This window comes from Triturus cristatus, chromosome 10, assembly GCF_964204655.1.
Source record: "Triturus cristatus chromosome 10, aTriCri1.1, whole genome shotgun sequence".
In the NCBI taxonomy this organism is placed as follows: domain Eukaryota; kingdom Metazoa; phylum Chordata; class Amphibia; order Caudata; family Salamandridae; genus Triturus; species Triturus cristatus.
In genome coordinates, this window is record NC_140593.1 from 514,837,573 (window position 1) to 514,857,609 (window position 20,037).

The window sequence follows — 20,037 nt, forward strand, 5'->3', positions numbered from 1 at the left end:
ATGGCAAAAGAGGTCAAGCAAGTGGGAGCACCAATGACCATTCAAAGGATGTTCCATGAGTATCTGGATTATCCAAAAGAGGTCTATGTGGAACAAAACGTGAATGCACGCTCCTGTTTGAGGAGTGTCTCCCTTATGCACTTGTGAATAAATATTCAATGATTCATCATGTTACAATAAACTTTCTTCTCATTGAAATTTCAAAGAAATCTTCCTTTATTTCTCTTCAAGGTAATCTTTGGTTCAATAACATAGTTACATTTGTAAGTCTCATGTATATACTTGAATTAGTCAATACATGAGACTTACAAATTTAACTATGTTATTGAACCAAAGATTACCTTGAAGAGAAATAAAGGAAGATTTCTTTGAAATTTCAATGAGAAGAAAGTTTATTGTAACATGATGAACGATTGACTATTTATTCACGAGGGCATAAGGGAGACACACTCCTCAAACAGGAGCGTGCATTCACGTATTCACCGTCCTCACTCAGGAGGATTTACCTGATCGCACTACCGACTTTATCAACCTTATTTACACCACAGAGATCACTTTAGAGTGTGTTACTCTTTTTCATTTCTATGTGGAACAAAACCCATTGATGTATTGGTATGGAAAGCTGTGCCAAGTGCAAGAGCTCAGCAGGCTGGCAATAAGGTATCTGGATTCTCCTGTAGCCAGTGTGTTTGATGAGCATGTGTTCAGTGCAGCTGGTGCAGGTGTTACAGTGAGAAGGACCACCTCAAAACATGGAGAGATTGACTATATCAAAATGAATCAACATTTCATACCACACAATTACACGGTTCCTGAAACAGTACAGGAGAAGGAAGAAGATTGGTCAGAATCAAGAGTGTTAGCAGACCACCTTCTGGGTCATGGTGACTCACAGACTTTCTCTTGGGGGCCAAATTTACAGTGTGGTTTGTGGCCGAGGGACGCACCATGGGGGCGGGGTCATTGGGGGAGGGGGCGGAGCTAGAGCAACAAAAAAAAACTGTGACCATGAGGTGGAAGACAGGCCCCTGCAGCGGACGCCTTCGTCCACTGAGCCACTGAGCCACCGGACCCGGCATACACATATCTCTCCTTCTCTCTCTCTCTCTCTCTCTCTCTCTATCTCTCCCTCTCTCTATCTCTCCCTCTCTCTATCTCTCTCTCTCTCTCTCTCTCTCTATCTCCATCCCTCTGTCTGTCTCCCTCCCTCTCTCTGTCTCCCTCCCTCCCTCTGTCTCCCTCCCTCTGTCTCCTTCTAGCTGTCTCCTTCTATCTGTCTCCCTCTCTCTCTCCGTCTCCCTTCCTCTCTGTCTCCCTCCCTCTCTGTCTCCCTCCCTCTCTGTCTCCCTCTCTCTCCGTCTCCCTCTCTCTCCATCTCCCTCTCTCTCCATCTCCCTCGCTCTCCGTCTCCCTCTCTCTCTGTCTCGCTCTCTCTCTGTCTCCCTCTGTCAGTCTCCCTCTGTCTCCCTCCCTCTGCCTCTCTCCCTCTGTCTGTCTCCCTCTGCCTCTCTCCCGCTGTCTGTCTCCCTCTCCCTCCCTCTGTCTCCCCCTGACTCCCTCCCTCTGTCTCCCTCTCTCTGTCTCCCTCCCTTTGTGTCTCTCCCTCTCTGTGTCCCTCCCTCTCTGTCTCCCTCCCTCTCCCCCCTCTGTCTCCCTCTGTCTCCCTCCGTCTCCCTCTCTGTCTCCCTCTCCATCTCTTTGCCTCTCTGTCTGTCTCTGCCTCTCTCTGTCTGTCTCTGCCTCTATCTGTCTGTCCCTGTCTCTGCCTCTATCTGTCTCTGTCTGTCCCTGTCTCTGTTAGTCCCTGTCTCTCTCTCCCTCCCTCTCCCTTTCCGTCTCTGTCTGTCTCTGTCTCTATCTGCCTGCCCCGTCCCTGTCTCTGCCTCTGTCTCTGTCTGTCCTTGTCTGTCTCTGTTTCTGTCTGTTTCTGCCTCTATCTGTCTCTGTCTGTCCCTGTCTCTGCCTCTATCTAGCTCTGTCTGCCCCGGTCTCTATCTGTCTCCCTCCCTCTGTCTCCCTTTCCGTCTCTGTCTGTCTCTGCCTCTATCTGTCTGCCCCATCCCTGCCTCTACCTCTATCTGTCTCTGCCTGTCCCTGTCTGTCTCTGTCTCTCTCTGTCTGTCTCTATCTCCGTCTGTTTCTGCCTCTATCTGTCTCTGTCTGTCCCTGTCTCTGCCTCTATCTAGTTCTGTCTGCCCCTGTCTCTATCTGTCTCCCTCCCTCTGTCTCCCTTTCATCTCTGTCTGTCTGTCTCTGCCTCTAGCTGTCTGCCCCGTCCCTGTCTCTGCCTCTGTCTCTGTCTGTCTCTATCTTGGTCTGTTTCTGCCTCTATCTGTCTCTGCCTCTATATGTCCCTGCCTCCATCTTTGTCTCTCTCTCTCTGTCTGTTTCTGCCTCTATCTGCCTCTGCCTCTATATGTCCCTGCCTCTATCTTTGTCTCTCTCTCTCTGTCTCTCTCTCTGTTTATATTGCTGTCTGTCTCTGTCTGTCTCTACCTCTATCCGTCTCTGCCTCTATCTGTCTCTGTCTCTGACAGTCTGTCCCTGTCTCTGCCTATATCTAGCTCTGTCTGCCCCTGTCTCTATCTGTCTCTGCCTCTACCTGGCTCGGTCTCTATCTGTCCCTGTCTCTGTCTGTCTCTATCTCTATCTGTCTCTGTCTGTTTCTGTCTCTCCCTACTGCCCTCTGTCACCCTCTGTCCCCTTACCCGACTCTCACACCCTGCTGTCCTCTGTCATTCTTTGTCACCTCTCCCTCCCCCCCTCCGCTTGTGTGGCAGCTGAGGCAGCTTCCCTTCCTGGGCACACACACTTCACAGGTCTTTAAGAGACCATTTACATGATAACGAGGCTTTGTTGTATTTCACCTCTTCTTAGCGCCCCAGCAGCTCCACATGGACTATCGCTTGAATCGCCCGGGCCCCCACAGAGCAGAGTCTGTTTGCTGACACTGTGAAAAAAAAAACACACCAGTACGATGTCGGCAAGGTCCGCGGGCCGCCAAGAAAGGCTTGCCGGGCCGCTGGCGGCCCGCGGGCCGTACTATGAGTACCCGTGTTCTGGGTGAAACACCTGAGTTTGAGGATGTACTCTACTTCTCGGACTGAGTATGCCAGTACCATATTAGAACCTTTTTATTATTTCTCATTGAACTCCTTTCTTTGCAACAAAAAACAAAAAGTGGCCAGTGGAACATTATGTTTGTGTCAGATTTATGCTCCCCCAACATTGTTTTAGTCACATATATTGCAGATTGCAGCTGGACCAGTCTGCAGTGAAGAAAAATCCACAACCCCTTCATTACATTTGAGACAATGCCTGCCTCCCTCACATGCCTATCCTTTTTTGCATCACTTAGCAGGGTTGCCCCAGAAGATCACTGATTTAAAAGAGTGCCAATACCAAATGACAATGTGCTTTTTGCACCAAAGATACAATTGTGTACCTATTACCTAATCTACCCGTGCTTGAATTGGAAGAGATAACTACAACTATTGCAAGAGTGAGTGAGTGAGTGAGTGAGTGAGTGAGTGAGTGAGTGAGTGAGTGAGTGAGTGACTGAGTGACTGAGTGACTGAGTGACTGAGTGACTGAGTGACTGAGTGACTGAGTGACTGAGTGAGAGTGATGATTGGGGATTCATGTGGTGGCAGACAGTGAGGTAGGGTGTTCAACTGTAATTTTTAAACTAGATTGAGATGATTGGCAATGTTTAGGGCCAGAATGATGGGTGATCATTTCTCCTGGAGGTGAATTACCTTTACAAACTTGCTTAGTAAAAAATAACCTGTACGGTCCACTCCTATGATCCTTCTTTTTTTATCACCTAGAAGGATTGCCCCACAAGATCATTTGATTTTCAAGACTGCCAAATTCCAATCTGTTGCTTGCATCAAAGAGGAGATACAATTGTGTACCTACCACAGTGCTTGGATTGGAACATGTAACTATTGCACCAATGAGTGATATATTATTGAGTAATTGTGAGTGATGATAGATGATTCATGTGGTGGCAGACAAGGAGGGTGTTCAACTGTAATTTGTAAACTTAATTGAAATGACTTGCAATGTTTAGGGCCTTAATGATGGATGATCATTTTTCCTGGAGGTGATTGACCTTTATAAACTTACTTAGCGAAACTCAACCTGTACGGTCCACTCCTGTGAACCTTCTGTTTTTTTATCACCTAGAAGGGCTGCCCCACAGGATCATTTGATTTACAGGACTGCCAAATTCCAATTGTGTACCTGCAACAGCGCTTGGATTGGAACAGGTAACTATTGCACCAATATGTGATATATTAATGAGTGTTTGTAAGTGATGATTGATGATTCATGTGTATTCTCCAAAAGCTGTTCACTTTCTAACATGACTCCAAAGAGGAAGATAAATAATAATTAAGATATGATGTCCCACATGTCACATATAAAATGTTGATATTATTATCCTGTCTGCTGTAAGTAGATGATAGAGAAAAGAATGCACTGCACTACAGGGAAAGGAAAGGGTTATATAGATTGTATTTGACACGTTTGTCACAGAGTAGCTCTTATGCCAAACTTGAAATCAAATCAGGCTTTACCCACTGGCCTCGCTTACCACCACAAATTATTTCCAACATATCCATTTGCTGTGCAGGATGGAAAGGAAACTTGACTTACTCTACTGCATGGTAAGGTAGAGGGATTAGGCTAGCAGTTAGAGCTTTTGCTGTAGAATAGAGGGGTGTCACTGATCATTGATTTGTCATGTGCCTAAGCTTTGGCTTATTCAGTCGCTACAATGGACAAACGTCTAAAGAGAAAAATCTGAGAAGGTGTAAAATATATAGCCACCATGATTTAGGGTTTACTTTCTCTCAGCCAGTCTTTTACCAAAATTTCCAATCCATTATCCATCCATTCAGTATCCACTCATTCTTTCAATCATCTTTTCACCTATCTATCCATTTACCCAATACTCATCCATGCATCCTTTCACCCACCCACGCAACCATTCCTTTCACTCATATACCATTCCTCCATCCTTTCTTTTCACCTTCTGTTCTTTACCATTTCCATCAAGCTATCATTTTCAGCCTACATTATGTGAGCTTTTTCTATGTTGCAGATAGAAGAGGCCATAACGCAACCACCGCTGTAGCTGGGAGGATCGCTGCCTTATGTAAGGCGTAACTCTATCCGGATTGTCGGTTGGAATCAGCCCCACTGCATCAATTCAGGGGCAGTATGCGTTGTTCTAGTGGGTTCCCTTGACCTTTAGCAGGGCCTACAGACTTATACAGAGTAGGAGTGATTTGATTTGGGTCCTGACAAAATGCCGATTGACCCTATGATCTGATCATTTGGATCCCCTTGAATCCCTTTGACGTGATTTATGATTCCACTGAGCTTAGGGCTTAGCTTTTTCCAGAGAGAGGAACTACTCCAGTTACTGTGTTGCAGGAAGTGCATTAGTCTAGGAGGAGCACAGGTGTATGACCTCATTAAAAATATAGCTCTTTTTCCCCTTCTTTGTGTACATTAAAAATAAATTATAAATATTTTAGATGCCAGATATACCTCCCCTTAACTTTTTTTAATCAAATAAATACAACTACAATACAGCACTACAGTTTGGTTAGTACTGCTGTGTCTTCTATCAAAACTATCACTCTGGGCATTTTGTTGGTTAACAATGTTAGAAAAGCCAGGTAGTCAAGCCAACCAAACCCTTTTGGTAATGGAGGGGCTAAGCTATAGCCTATGATGATGATGATGACTCTGACTCATTGAAGCACATTGAAGGGGTGTAATAATAATGGTCAATGAAAGAAATATGGCATTGATTGGCAAATGCAGTGGGACCTGGTGCTGCACTGTCATGGGAACAGCTGGTAAACTGCATAAATGAATTACACAGCTTGACATTGGATATTGGGGCAGTGGTCCCTGACCATGGCCACTCTCTCGTTAACTGTTAGAGCATGAGCAAGAAAAAAAAACCTCCTCAATAAATGTACACGATGAATATTATTTATAATACTAGCTTATTTGAGCCTGCAATCTTCACAGTAGAGTAGCAAACATCTGCACTTAGTCTTAAAGTGCCACAAGATATACAGGGCAAAGGGAAAGATGAACAACAAAGCAGAAGAAAACTACAGACTAGAACAGCCTGGAAAAAGTCAGCTACCCAAAAAAACATGAAATAAGAAAAAAAAGATAATGCTGGAATAGCAGGATTGGATAGGGAGTTGGAAAAAAAGACAGTATAAAAAAAATAAAGGCAAAATTAAAAGTAGTATAATAGTGGGCAAAAATAACAGTTATGGAAATGATAATAATAGGACTTACTGGGCAGGGCAGAGTCCTCAGGAGTGGTGCTGGTAGTTGGCCCTTCCTCCCCATCTCTTCCTGAACCCACCTCTGCAATCGGCGTCTTCTTGCCCTTGAGTGCTGATGTACCAAATAAATAAGATTTAAAAAATAGATCACTGGTACAGTTAATCTTCACAAAATTATTATGACAGGCAAATGCAGCAATATTTTACTTATCTAAATCAGATCCCCTATAGTACTAGTATTGACTATCGTTGAGTTGCCCATACTAATCCTGAAATCCCTATTCTAAATTTCCTTACTAAAAACTACATGTGATACTAATGCATTACAATGAATGATCTTTGCTTCTATTTTCATTTCTCAACCCCCTTGAAGGACAAACCCAGCCTTCATTTTTTGCAATGCATAGGTGCATACATTACTGTGAAATTGCTTGGGAGTGTACGTGCTACATAAAGAAAGTCATAGAGAACGCTAACTCACTGATATCACTGATTCACAACAGTGACAGGAGGAAAGAGGAGTCTGTAATGGCTTCTTAAATAATCAGCCAAAGTGAGCGCCGACGAGGATGATTAGGTAGCGCTGAGCACCTGCATAGCTAAAACTGGATCACATAAAAATATTCTTAACGTAAACTAAACATAACTTACCTCTGAGTGTGAGCAGCATGCTGTTCGGATTTTTTTTTTAGCATTGTAGAACACAAACACAACAAATAATTAATACTCACCAAGCCCAGCAATCTCCACGCCTAGAAGGTCGAGCAGATCCTGCACCCAGTCTAGGATATCTGTCCAGTGGTGCATCAGCTGCTGGGTGGTGTGCTGGACTTGGCTAGTGTGCTGCACACACCTGCGCACCCTTCACCAATGCAGATGACACTAGTGCAGGGGGGATCCACTGCCAGGCCTGCTGCTAGCATGGAAGGGGGGTAGTGCTGCATGAAAAAATACAGTGATGCCACCTCCACCTCATAAAAGATTGCCTGGGGCTGCACCCCTTGGCAGTGGAGCCACAGTCCGCAAGGTAGGCGGCTGCTGCAGCCGGCTGTTTGGGCAGGCCTGGCACCACCGCTCCCCTGGTCGCCCTGCTCTGCCATGGCTCTGGCTGGGGTAAAGAAATGAAACAGGAAAAGGAAGGAAGAAATAAGGAAGCACAGGGAAAATAAACAAAAATACAAAAAGTCATGAAAAACATGAACGAAATGAAAGAAATGTAGAATACACAGACACAACAACACACACTAATACAATAAATACAAATGAGGAGTCGATTAATTAGGAGGGTGGGTGATTAAAAAGATTAAGAAGGGATTTAAAAACAGGCTGAGCACTATAAACAGAATAAAAAAACAAGATGGCCACACCCATGCGAACCGTGGGGTACCGTTTGTGTGCAATTTTGAACATGAGGATGTACTCCACATTGAGTTTGACATAAAGTGCAATGTGAACGGTTACGCCGGGAAACTCCGCCTGCATATGCTCTTAATGTGAGATTTTGTTTGGGGAATCCTGTGTTTTTTCAAAGTAAGCCAGAGAAAAAAAAACAATAGCTTTTGGTGAGCCAGCAAAGTTACAGAAATCTTTGGAAGATTGCAAAGGAAAAGATATGGACACATCTAGAATTTATGCTATTTAGGATTTATTCACCTAGAATCCATGCTTTTTAGGATTACTAATCTTTCTCTGCTATAAGATTATTTTATTTGAATAGACTAACAAAAAAGGTTATGTTGATACATGTGTTTGATATGTTAAACCAGATTGGTCGCACACTGCTACACCTACCAGGCGTGTTCCCCCAATGAAAATGGTCCCTGAAGGTCAGCGTCGGCGGATACACCTATGCTCGAGTGTGAATGCAAGTATGCGTGGCGTGTGCCATCCCTGGACACGTGTTTCGAGGTAGATGCCTCTCGTCAGCAGGGAGTAGGAAAATGTGTGGGGTTGCTGTGTAAGCTGCTAAAATCGTATCAGGTCTAGTACCTCTCGTAGCGCGCAGGTGCGTAACCATGAGTCCGTCGACTCCACCGGCTCAAGGGAGCCTGAATATAAAGTTAAACCAGATTGGTCGCACACTGCTACACCTACCAGGCGTGTTCCCCCAATGAAAATGGTCCCTGAAGGTCAGCGTCGGCGGATACACCTATGCTCGAGTGTGAATGCAAGTATGCGTGGCGTGTGCCATCCCTGGACACGTGTTTCGAAGTAGTTGCCTCTTGTCAGCAGGGAGTAGGAAAATGTGTGGGGTTGCTGTGTAAGCTGCTAAAATCGTATCAGGTCTAGTACCTCTCGTAGCGCGCAGGTGCGTAACCATGAGTCCGTCGACTCCACCGGCTCAAGGGAGCCTGAATATAAAGTTAAACCAGATTGGTCGCACACTGCTACACCTACCAGGCGTGTTCCCCCAATGAAAATGGTCCCTGAAGGTCAGCGTCGGCGGATACACCTATGCTCGAGTGTGAATGCAAGTATGCGTGGCGTGTGCCATCCCTGGACACGTGTTTCGAGGTAGTTGCCTCTCGTCAGCAGGGAGTAGGAAAATGTGTGGGGTTGCTGTGTAAGCTGCTAAAATTGTATCAGGTCTAGTACCTCTCGTAGCGCGCAGGTGCGTAACCATGAGTCCGTCGACTCCACCGGCTCAAGGGAGCCTGAATATAAAGTTAAACCAGATTGGTCGCACACTGCTACACCTACCAGGCGTGTTCCCCCAATGAAAATGGTCCCTGAAGGTCAGCGTCGGCGGATACACCTATGCTCGAGTGTGAATGCAAGTATGCGTGGCGTGTGCCATCCCTGGACACGTGTTTCGAGGTAGTTGCCTCTCGTCAGCAGGGAGTAGGAAAATGTGTGGGGTTGCTGTGTAAGCTGCTAAAATCGTATCAGGTCTAGTACCTCTCGTAGCGCGCAGGTGCGTAACCATGAGTCCGTCGACTCCACCGGCTCAAGGGAGCCTGAATATAAAGTTAAACCAGATTGGTCGCACACTGCTACACCTACCAGGCGTGTTCCCCCAATGAAAATGGTCCCTGAAGGTCAGCGTCGGCGGATACGCCTATGCTCGAGTGTGAATGCAAGTATGCGTGGCGTGTGCCATCCCTGGACACGTGTTTCGAGGTAGTTGCCTCTCGTCAGCAGGGAGTAGGAAAATGTGTGGGGTTGCTGTGTAAGCTGCTAAAATCGTATCAGGTCTAGTACCTCTCGTAGCGCGCAGGTGCGTAACCATGAGTCCGTCGACTCCACCGGCTCAAGGGAGCCTGAATATAAAGTTAAACCAGATTGGTCGCACACTGCTACACCTACCAGGCGTGTTCCCCCAATGAAAATGGTCCCTGAAGGTCAGCGTCGGCGGATACGCCTATGCTCGAGTGTGAATGCAAGTATGCGTGGCGTGTGCCATCCCTGGACACGTGTTTCGAGGTAGTTGCCTCTCGTCAGCAGGGAGTAGGAAAATGTGTGGGGTTGCTGTGTAAGCTGCTAAAATCGTATCAGGTCTAGTACCTCTCGTAGCGCGCAGGTGCGTAACCATGAGTCCGTCGACTCCACCGGCTCAAGGGAGCCTGAATATAAAGTTAAACCAGATTGGTCGCACACTGCTACACCTACCAGGCGTGTTCCCCCAATGAAAATGGTCCCTGAAGGTCAGCGTCGGCGGATACACCTATGCTCGAGTGTGAATGCAAGTATGCGTGGCGTGTGCCATCCCTGGACACGTGTTTCGAGGTAGTTGCCACTCTCATTTTCCTACTCCCTGCTGACGAGAGGCAACTACCTCGAAACACGTGTCCAGGGATGGCACACGCCACGCATACTTGCACGCACTCTTGAGCATAGGTGTATCCGCCGACGCTGACCTTCAGGGACCATTTTCATTGGGGGAACACGACTGGTAGGTGTAGCAGTGTGCGACTAATCTGATGTAACTTTATATTCAGGCTCCCTTGAGCCGGTGGAGTCGACGGACTCATGGTTACGCACCTGCGCGCTAAGAGAGGTACTAGACCTGATTATGTTTTTAGCAGCTTACACAGCAACCCCACTCTCATTTTCCTACTCCCTGCTGACGAGAGGCAACTACCTCGAAACACGTGTCCAGGGATGGCACACGCCACGCATACTTGCACGCACTCTTGAGCATAGGTGTATCCGCCGACGCTGACCTTCAGGGACCATTTTCATTGGGGGAACACGACTGGTAGGTGTAGCAGTGTGCGACTAATCTGATGTAACTTTATATTCAGGCTCCCTTGAGCCGGTGGAGTCGACGGACTCATGGTTACGCACCTGCGCGCTAAGAGAGGTACTAGACCTGATTATGTTTTTAGCAGCTTACACAGCAACCCCACTCTCATTTTCCTACTCCCTGCTGACGAGAGGCAACTACCTCGAAACACGTGTCCAGGGATGGCACACGCCACGCATACTTGCACGCACTCTTGAGCATAGGTGTATCCGCCGACGCTGACCTTCAGGGACCATTTTCATTGGGGGAACACGACTGGTAGGTGTAGCAGTGTGCGACCAATCTGATGTAAATGTGTTTGATATGTATCTTCTAATACCTCTCCTATTTATTTACTTTTACGCCCGTTACTCAGCTTTGTCACCCATATTCGGTTATCTATGTGATCCCAGAGTGAAGCTGTTTCATCTTCGTTTGTTTATGGCTTTACCATCCTATTTCTTCCTGTGTTCAATATAGGGATGTGTTGTGGTCTTTTTTCCATGTTTAATTTTTTCATTATCTGTTTACTGAATCTTTCCTTCATTTTTCTTCTCTAATGTGATCCATACATAGTTTTTGGGAATCAACTTGTATTTCATATCTACTATATATTTATTGATATTTTGTTATGTAGAGGGTTTTTACATATGTTATGTTATCATAGTATGTTCTTTAAAGTAATCTCTTGGAATGTTAAAGGACTTGGTACTCCTATTAAAAGACAAAAGACTCTTACACATTTGTCACAAAATAATCCCCAAATTGCTGTTTTGCAAGAATCTTATTTATCAAAGAAGGAAGTTCTAAAACTGATTGCTTGGTCACAGTTTTCCTTCCCCTGCACAAATGAAAAAGAATGGAGTAATTATTATTTGTGATAAACATTTAGATATCGTGGTGGTGTGTCAAGAACAAGATGATGTTGACGAATGTATAATTGCTAATTAATTTAAAAAAACATTATACTTGTTTACGGTCCAACACAATCTCATAATATTTTGGTATCATTTTATAAATATATTATTGAATTATTCAGAAGAATATCTGTTTTTGCTGGTGACTGCAACCAATTGTTAGATCCAGTTATTGACTGAAATTGTAAATCTAAATATATACCTAATAAAATGCAGAAATAATTTCAGTGAGCTAATAAACAAAGATCTCTTGTGGATGCTTGGAGGCTATGCACTCCAGTTGCCAAGGAATATACTTTCTTTTTTCCCCATGCATAATTGTGAATCAAGAATTGATTATTTATTTTTGAGTCAGAAACTCAGTCAATCTTTAGTAGATGCTGAAAATTGATACTATACGATCTTTATAGATATTTTCCCTTTTAATTTAATGGATGAGTTTCTAACAATATGGGATGCCTTTAATGATTCAGTAAGATAATTTACTATAATTTTTTTCTTTTTAAAGAAGATTACAAGATATTATTTAAATAGAGTCATGGATAAAATTGAGGAATTAGGCATTCTTATGAAACCTCTAACTCTCACTATGTGTTTAATGTTTAATTGAAGCAAAATTTGAATTTAATAAATATTCTACGGAACTAGTACCCACTTATTTATCAAAATCTAGTGTTAAATATTGTGGTAGGCAAAAAACCTTTAGAAAATTATTAACCAATTATTTGAAACTAAAACAGGAACATACTAAGACTGATTCTATTAAGAATGATTTAAATATTATAACCTTTAAAGTTTGTGATAGTTTAGATTATTTTTATAAAGAATTATAGACCCTGTAACATGTCCCTCACCAAAAGTATTATAAATTATTTGGATTCAATTAAAAAAGTCTTCTCATCAGACATTGAGTTTGATTTGAATGAGCTCCAGTCATGCTCGGTGACTGAAGGCAGTTTTGGCAGGACTGCGCCGACATGCTGATGCAAGATGACAGCGCCGCTTCGTATGGAGCGGGGAAGTAGCACGAAGTAGCATAACGTCCCGAACAGGGTCCATGGCGTTCGGGCGAGTTGATTCCACTCATGAGGCCCTACTCGGTCGGCCTTGATGACATTGATTGTACCGGCATGTGGTTGCAGCTTGCACAGGAGACATCATGCATGGCTGTGCGCTTTCGTGGATGGCACTGGCTTCCGTATGGTCACAAAAGTGCTTTGCTGAAGGACCCATGTGGGGCTGGTTCGCAACCCGGAGCACCCCCAGGAGGCTGTCTGTCACCCTTAGAGCTGCAGTCCACAGGAGCAGCTAGAACATCCCAGATTCAAATCACATTCCTACCAGGTCCGACAAGCAGTTTGCTGCCATAATACCTGCGCTTAGCGGGCTTAGGTCTACACAGGCTGGCTAGTAAGTGTGCTGCTTACATTCACTTTGACTTCCAGAACTTATAAAATAGCAGACTGTAAGTGGGTAGGCCTCCCAGGACCTACACCTGACCCTCTTAGGAAACGATGTAATGTAGAATGGACACAGTAGTTATCAGGCTGGGTGTTTATTGAAGTTATAAAGGTCCGGGTAGGGTTAACTTAGAACCCCCGTCAGAAGGGGGGGGGGGGAAAGAAGTCCAGGAACGTATAGGTAACAACGTAACAGGTCCGGTAGCCGCTTCTGCAGGTCCCTCTTGTGTGGATAGCTTCAGGTCAGCTCCTTTAGAGGTTCTCGGATTAGCTTGGCGTCCCCGGGAGACAAAGGAAACAGAAAAATAACCACCCGTCAGTAAAAAGGACTTAGATTTCGTGAGTGTGTGATTGACCCTCCACCTACTCGTCTAGTCACCAAGGTATGTGAGGACGGGGAACGTGAGGAACAGGGCGGTCCTGACTAGTGCCCGGTTTTTGTTGTTCTCCCTGCTTTCGCCCTCCCAGTCCACCGTTTTAAATAATTCAAGAAAGGCACTGACCTGGAGCTACAGTCCTCCAGGACAGTAGCGTCGGGTGTCTCGGCGTCCTGACTCTCAGAGGGACGACTGGACACTGCAGCGGTGTCAGCTGGGGCTTCCCTGCCCTTCGAGTCTTCCTCCCTGCTGCTCCCTCGATGCTGTCCGGTCCACGATTCTCTCCCAGGTGCCGATTCTCGATCCGTCACTCCCTCGCTCTCTACCGTCCTCTCCAACTCCTCCTTCACTTCCTGTTGCTCTCTTCCATTCCTCGCCTTCCTCGCCTCTCTTGTCCCGGCACGGGACGTCAGATCCGCCCCTGCCTGGAGGACTAGACCGCTACCGTCCTTCCCTTGGAACTCGGACGCCGCCATCTTGAAGGGCACGGAAGAGGCGCTTCCCGTACTGCCCGTATCACACAGACATTACATGTAGAGTACCTGATGTACTGGTGCTGGGCATGCTTTAGAGTCTGCTGCTATTATTCACATCGACACTGAGTCACTGAGTCAGTTACCAGGAGTTATCTGCGCTAAGTACACTTGGAGCTAATGCTAGGGGGTAGACATTAGGCCTTCTCTCTCAGCTGAGGACAGGGGGTGTGGGCACGGAAGCGGCCTATCTAGGTTTAGGTGTAGCTTGCGTCCCTCTTGCATGGTAATCACATAGCTCAAAGTCAGTGTCATCATGAAGGGGATTTCTTGGGATATCTCTGCTAAAAGTCGGCCAGCAACTAACTCTACCCACGACGTAAAGCATCACAATTGAATCTCTTGTATCAAGGAAGCTGAGTTCAATCTATTCAGCGGAAAACTCAGGAGTTGCTCCCTGGTTGAGGTGCCTGGGCAATCGGGTCACTTGGAACTCTCTTCGCTCAAGGGGCAGATGGAAGTAAAACATGCAAACAAAGAGCCAGTATCTGGCTTCGCCTCGTCGTCAGCTATGGAAATCAGCATCGCCATAGAACCCTCCTCTGACACTGCCAGCCCTGCCTTCTCACAAATTATGAATATGAGCACATCAGTAATAAGTGAAGCACCAACACTGGGGGCTCCTTCTGGAGGCAAGCAGCTGTCACCATATCCCCTATTTGCAAGGTTTAACGTGAAGGAACATTGTAAACAAGCTAGCGCTACAGGATTTAAGTAAATTAAGTTCTGAGAGGCAGGGAGAACTCACTTTTGGTGAGATGGCTACTATTGCAGCAGGGGATCCCTTCTTATTTACTACTGCTCTGGAGGCCACGAAGTACCGAGCAGGATGTCGGTAATACCGCAGATTTTACCACCAATTCAAAATGTGGGGAATGGTGACGCCCAACCAGACTCTACAAATGTTCTGCTACAACAGATCTTGATGGAGTTAAAAAATATGAAAATAGCCCAAGAAAATGTGCACAAGAAAACTGAATCACAGCTGTGTTCATTCCAATCTCATATTCAACAGCTTGCATCACGTATCGTTGATGCAGAACAGATTTCAGATCTTGAAGACAGCTTGCCAGGTCAAACAGTTCAGGTGAATAAACTACAAACTGAGCTCGCCGACCTCCAAAGTAAGGTCAACGATGTGCGAAACTGGCCACGAAGATCCAATATGTAATGGCTCACCTGGTTTACTGCAGGGGCGCCATGGATGGGAATTAAGCTGAACCCCAACGTTCCTCACCCATCTCTTTCGCCCAACTAGGTCAAAGCAAAAGAAGAAAGGTGGGGAAGGAGGGAAACAAAACAAGGGAAGGAAGAAGGGGTAGACGTCCGCCGGATCTTCTGTGGGAAGAGTCTTCTATAACCCTGAAGGAGAGCATAAGGTGAATATTATATATGGTAAAAAGGAGCTGGCTATGATTACCCCTCCCCTGTGTCTAAGAGATACCTTGAAGGCAAGATGCCAGGTATGTGTGAAGATGTGATTCCCAGGGACGACAGAACACCCCCACTGCCTATAAGGAAAGGAAAGGTTCAATAGGTAATAGGACTGCAGAGATCTGCATTCAACAAAAGAAAGGCACAATAAGATACACACCAAGGTTAGATACACCATAGGAGAGAATAGAACCCTTAGTCAAAAATGTACTAATGTACCCATTACTCCTACAAGTAGGGAAAAACAAAAAAACTCATTACCCTAGAGAGGGGAAAGCAAGGGTAAAAAAAAAGGTAAGATAACAAGGGTCAAAACTACGCTAAACACAATAGCGAGGTTCTAGGATATATCGCAATAGTAATTATTCTTTCTATCATTGTCAACGGCCAGAAAGAAGATTACCAGTGATTGAAGTGAACCCCAAGAAGTACTCGTCAAGAACACGGAACTATCAGATAAGTGTTGTTTCCTAATTCAGAATTTGTTCTAAAAGCAACCAAAAACAGGATCATATGATCCTTTAAAACCCCTTGCCTATTTCTTGTCATACAGGAACAAAATACCAGGACGCAAAGGGTTAACCAAACAGAGACTCCTTAGCAACAAAGTATCAGCCAGGAAGGAGCACCAAGTCAACAAGCCCGGAAACACTCCAGGAGACCCAGGAAGCAGAACAACAGACCAGAAGCCTAACAACACGAGCGAGGGACTGAAGCAACCAAAGGCCAAAAACCACGGAGACAGGTAAGCAGGTAAACGAAGTGGTGGGTGGCCTGGTGGGATACGTACTGGAACGCGAAGCACATTGACAGCGCGGATCCCGTCTTTAAATACCATCAAGCGCCACCCTCACCCGTTGACAGGAAACAACGGGCAGGGCACACGTCTCTGCGTACGAGCGCAGGAACAGGTGCCACTACAGGCGCGTCACGCTGAGCCTGACACAATCTTTGTATTACAGGAGTGCCTGAAAGACGTGAAAATGGCCAATCGGTAGCTGCTGTAGTATTAGATTTTATAACCAAATATGTTTGTTCCAAAGTAGCAGCCCAGAAGATCAATCTTACAATTACATGGACTCATTGTGTTCCAGCAATCCAGTATCAAATGCCAAGTACCCTTGAACTATCATTGTAAACTTTTGGTGAATTTAGAGTTAAGGAATGTATTTTGGCATGTGCTATTCGAGACAAGATATATCAGACTACTGTCAATTTCTCGTTTATGCTATTTTCAGATATATCTGCACTTTCGGCGCTGCGTCATGAGGAATTCAGAGGTATGATTAATTGTCTTCAGCAGCTTGGTGCCCCAGTGGGTGTTATCCAACAATCAAAGCTCAAAGTTGTATATAAGGGGAGGGCACACATTTTCAGTCAATTGAATTGGCCTGGGAGTTTCTTCAGTCTCTGCAGCACCGGGGGGGGGGGGGGGGGGGGTAGCACTGTCATATAAGACTTTAGGTTCCCTTTGTTGTTCTTTTTTTTCTTCTCTCTTTTGTTTCATGAGTAATGCTGATCACGTAAAGGTTGTTTTGCTAGTGTGGTCAATCAGCCTTATGGCTGTCAACCGCCCACTTAACTGCCCTGGATGCCAAGTCACAGCACCCCTATTTAGGGTTGGGGGGTAGGGCTGGAGTGGGTCTCAAGTGGTCAGCGAAGGGTACTTGGGAGTAAGGGTGTGTACATTCCCAGGAACCCCAGGCGGTGAGGGTTCCCTTGTTGGAGGAAGGTGGAGGGGGGTCACGGGTGTTTGGATAAGGGGCAGGGGTGGGTGATGGTTGGAGGGAACTAAAATGGGGAAAAATAATCAGGATCGTTTAACTCAAGCAGGATGGTTAAAACCTTGGGAACTAATGTAATTTCTTATATAGTTTACATCAGGGAGCGCCATGGAGATCAGGGAGTACATCTTAGCATTTTATTGCGGAAACGATTAGAATAGTTTCATGTAATATTAATAGCATAAATAATCAGAACAAATTCAGATCTATTACAGCATGGCAGTTTACAGTAAAACGCACAGGAAGTGCTGTAAAAGTGGGTAGGGTCATCCGCTGAGCTTTTACCCTGTTAGTTAGGGAGTGGCCAGGAGTTTCCCCCACCCACAGGCTGTCACAGGGCATAAATGCAGTGTCCCTAGTACCCTGCTCAGATCACTTCTGAACCTGTGGAAGAATAGGAGAGGACTGGACCTGCAGCCTGTGACCTGAGAAGAGCCCTTAAGACTGGACCTCCTCTTCTTTTTCTAACCAGCACAAAGACGTGGACTTCAAGAGTCATAAATCTGCCCCAGGGTTTTGGTTATAGGCGCAACAAGCTTGAAGAGGTCTTTTCTTTCATTCGAAGCTCACCACTTCAACTGGACCTGCCCAAGACCCTGCTGATGGCCTCTGCTGAAGGTATTCTTTACCCCCCAAATGCTGTCCCCAAGGTCCTGGACCCTTGGCTGGTGTCAAAGTATACCCCTCTTAAACTTTCCTGAATGCTGGGACTAAGAAAGTTTTTGCCAACGTTTTGCTCTGAGAACCAACGTGGGACCAGATCAACCTGCCACACCAAGCCAATGAAGGTGCATCACCACAGGACCAAAGGTACAAATTGCTCCCGCTAGGTTCTTTGCAGCAGCAAATCTGATTTGGCAAGCCTTGCAAAGGAGATGTTTGCCCTTGCGGAGCCCTCTGTGGCTACAGCCTGCAGCCTTGGCCTACTGTAAAAATCCAAGCTCCAAAAAAAGAACTGACTACGTCCTAAGGTAGAAATCTTCACCAGGCAAAGCTGCGAATAGTATCTAGCCAGAGAGGGACCTTCTCTGACCGAGAAATTCAAAGCAGGGTCAGTGGCAGTTCCAGTTGGAACTGGTGAGCTGGACTCTTCAGTAAAATGAGCTTCTTGGATCTTTTGTGTCCCTGTAGCTTAACTGGATGTCAGTCAACAGACCCTTGGAGCACACTTCTCAGTTCTGGGAACAAGTAGGAGCAGATCCAGCCCTGAGGGTTATCCTCAAAGGTCACAATAGCAGGTGCAGTCCTTCTTCTGCCTTCCACAGGTCAAGGGGTACAGGGTGCCACATGTATCCCTACTGCCAGCCTCTAGTGGGGTAAATGACTTGCCTCAATACCAGAAGCTATCTTTAATCTCCTATTATGAGAAGTGAGGTGGACAAAGCACTCCTAGATTTGTCTAACAACACAGTGTCAGGTACAGATAGGTTTAGCAATGGTTTGCACACAATAATTTCTGAATACTTAATCTCACATCTGCTGACATTATTTACTCATAAATGGAATTCAGGAATGTGTCTGGAAACTTTTAAAAAGGATATCTATGCATTTTCCTAAAGCCACATGAGAATCCAGTGAAATATGGTTCCTAGCACCCCATCACAGTCCTTCACACAGATTATTAAATTTGATGAAGATCATAGCAAACCAGTTTCCCTCTGGTATTGAAGGTGCGTGGGCTTGGATTAAACTGGCTTCATACCAAGCAGATTGTTGCAACCCAGGCTCACTGTCTAACAGAAGCAATTTCCTATCTTTCAGATGAAGAGAGATAGGGTCTGATGCTCTTACATGGCACAGAGAAAGCCTTTGAACTGGCGAACTGGAAGTTTCTATGGTTTGCATTGTATAAGCAAGAAATTCCATCATGGTTCACTGGTCCTATTTCTGGGTTATATATTCAGGTGCTTTTGTCTACGCAATAATAAATGGATTCAGAGGAGAGAAGACTTTTGTTAGCCACAGCACAAGGCAGGGATGCCCACTGTCCCCTTTACGTTTTGCCCTGTACATTGAACCCTTAGCTTTGATATGCTTGGACCCCTCTCTCCTCAGGCAATTTTGCTGCAGTTTGTTTTTTGGCATTGCTTCCATTTATACCCATTATTATTTAGTTGAGGTTACCTATTTGTTAACTGGTCTACTTCAGAATGTGATTCTTTATGCTGTGATTTAGAATTTTTTGGGCTTTGTACGATTTGGTAGGCATTACTTTTCTAATTGTTTCTGTTTTCAATTTTTTAAAATTTCAATTATAAATCATTCTGAAGGGTTAAATATGCTTATCTGTTGTGAATTTGACATGTTGTATCAAACTTGTTATGTACTATATGTTTGTTGTGGCTATTTTGCCTATTTTCATTCATTTTAAGCTTGCTCAATATCTTTATATTAATTTTGCTTAGCCAATTATTGTTATTTGAATGATATTTGTAACAACACTACTGTTGTTGCTGATGTTGTCATACTTTACAGAGGGTCATACATAAACTGTTTTGAGAAAAGATCTAAATCTCCTTGAATATGGAATAGCCTCAGTTAATTACTGAAAAGGTTGTTCCTTTAAGTACCATTTCTGAGCCTATTCATGTCTGTAGTGTATACTTTTATTTATTTGGACTATTCTTTTACTGTTGTTATGATCAAAACACACCTAACAAAACAAGCACTGGCAAACCCAATATGTCTGGCTTTACTATGCCAATGCATGAAAGCATGGGCATTTGCAAAGTCTATTTACATATGTTGCATGAACAAATGCTATTACCTCACCAGTAGGTAATTTCACTTTGTTCAAAAGACACACAAGCAATGGTCGGAATGCAGAGCAAATCAAACATTCACCTCCAGTCAACAGCTCTGGGTTAAATCCATCCTTCTTTGCTCACCATGCCACCCCAGTTTAGACCCAGCCATTTGCAAATCAGTCTTGACCCTGTTCGTCATGGGAGCAGTCCAGCCCGAACAGCCAAGTGAGGTCC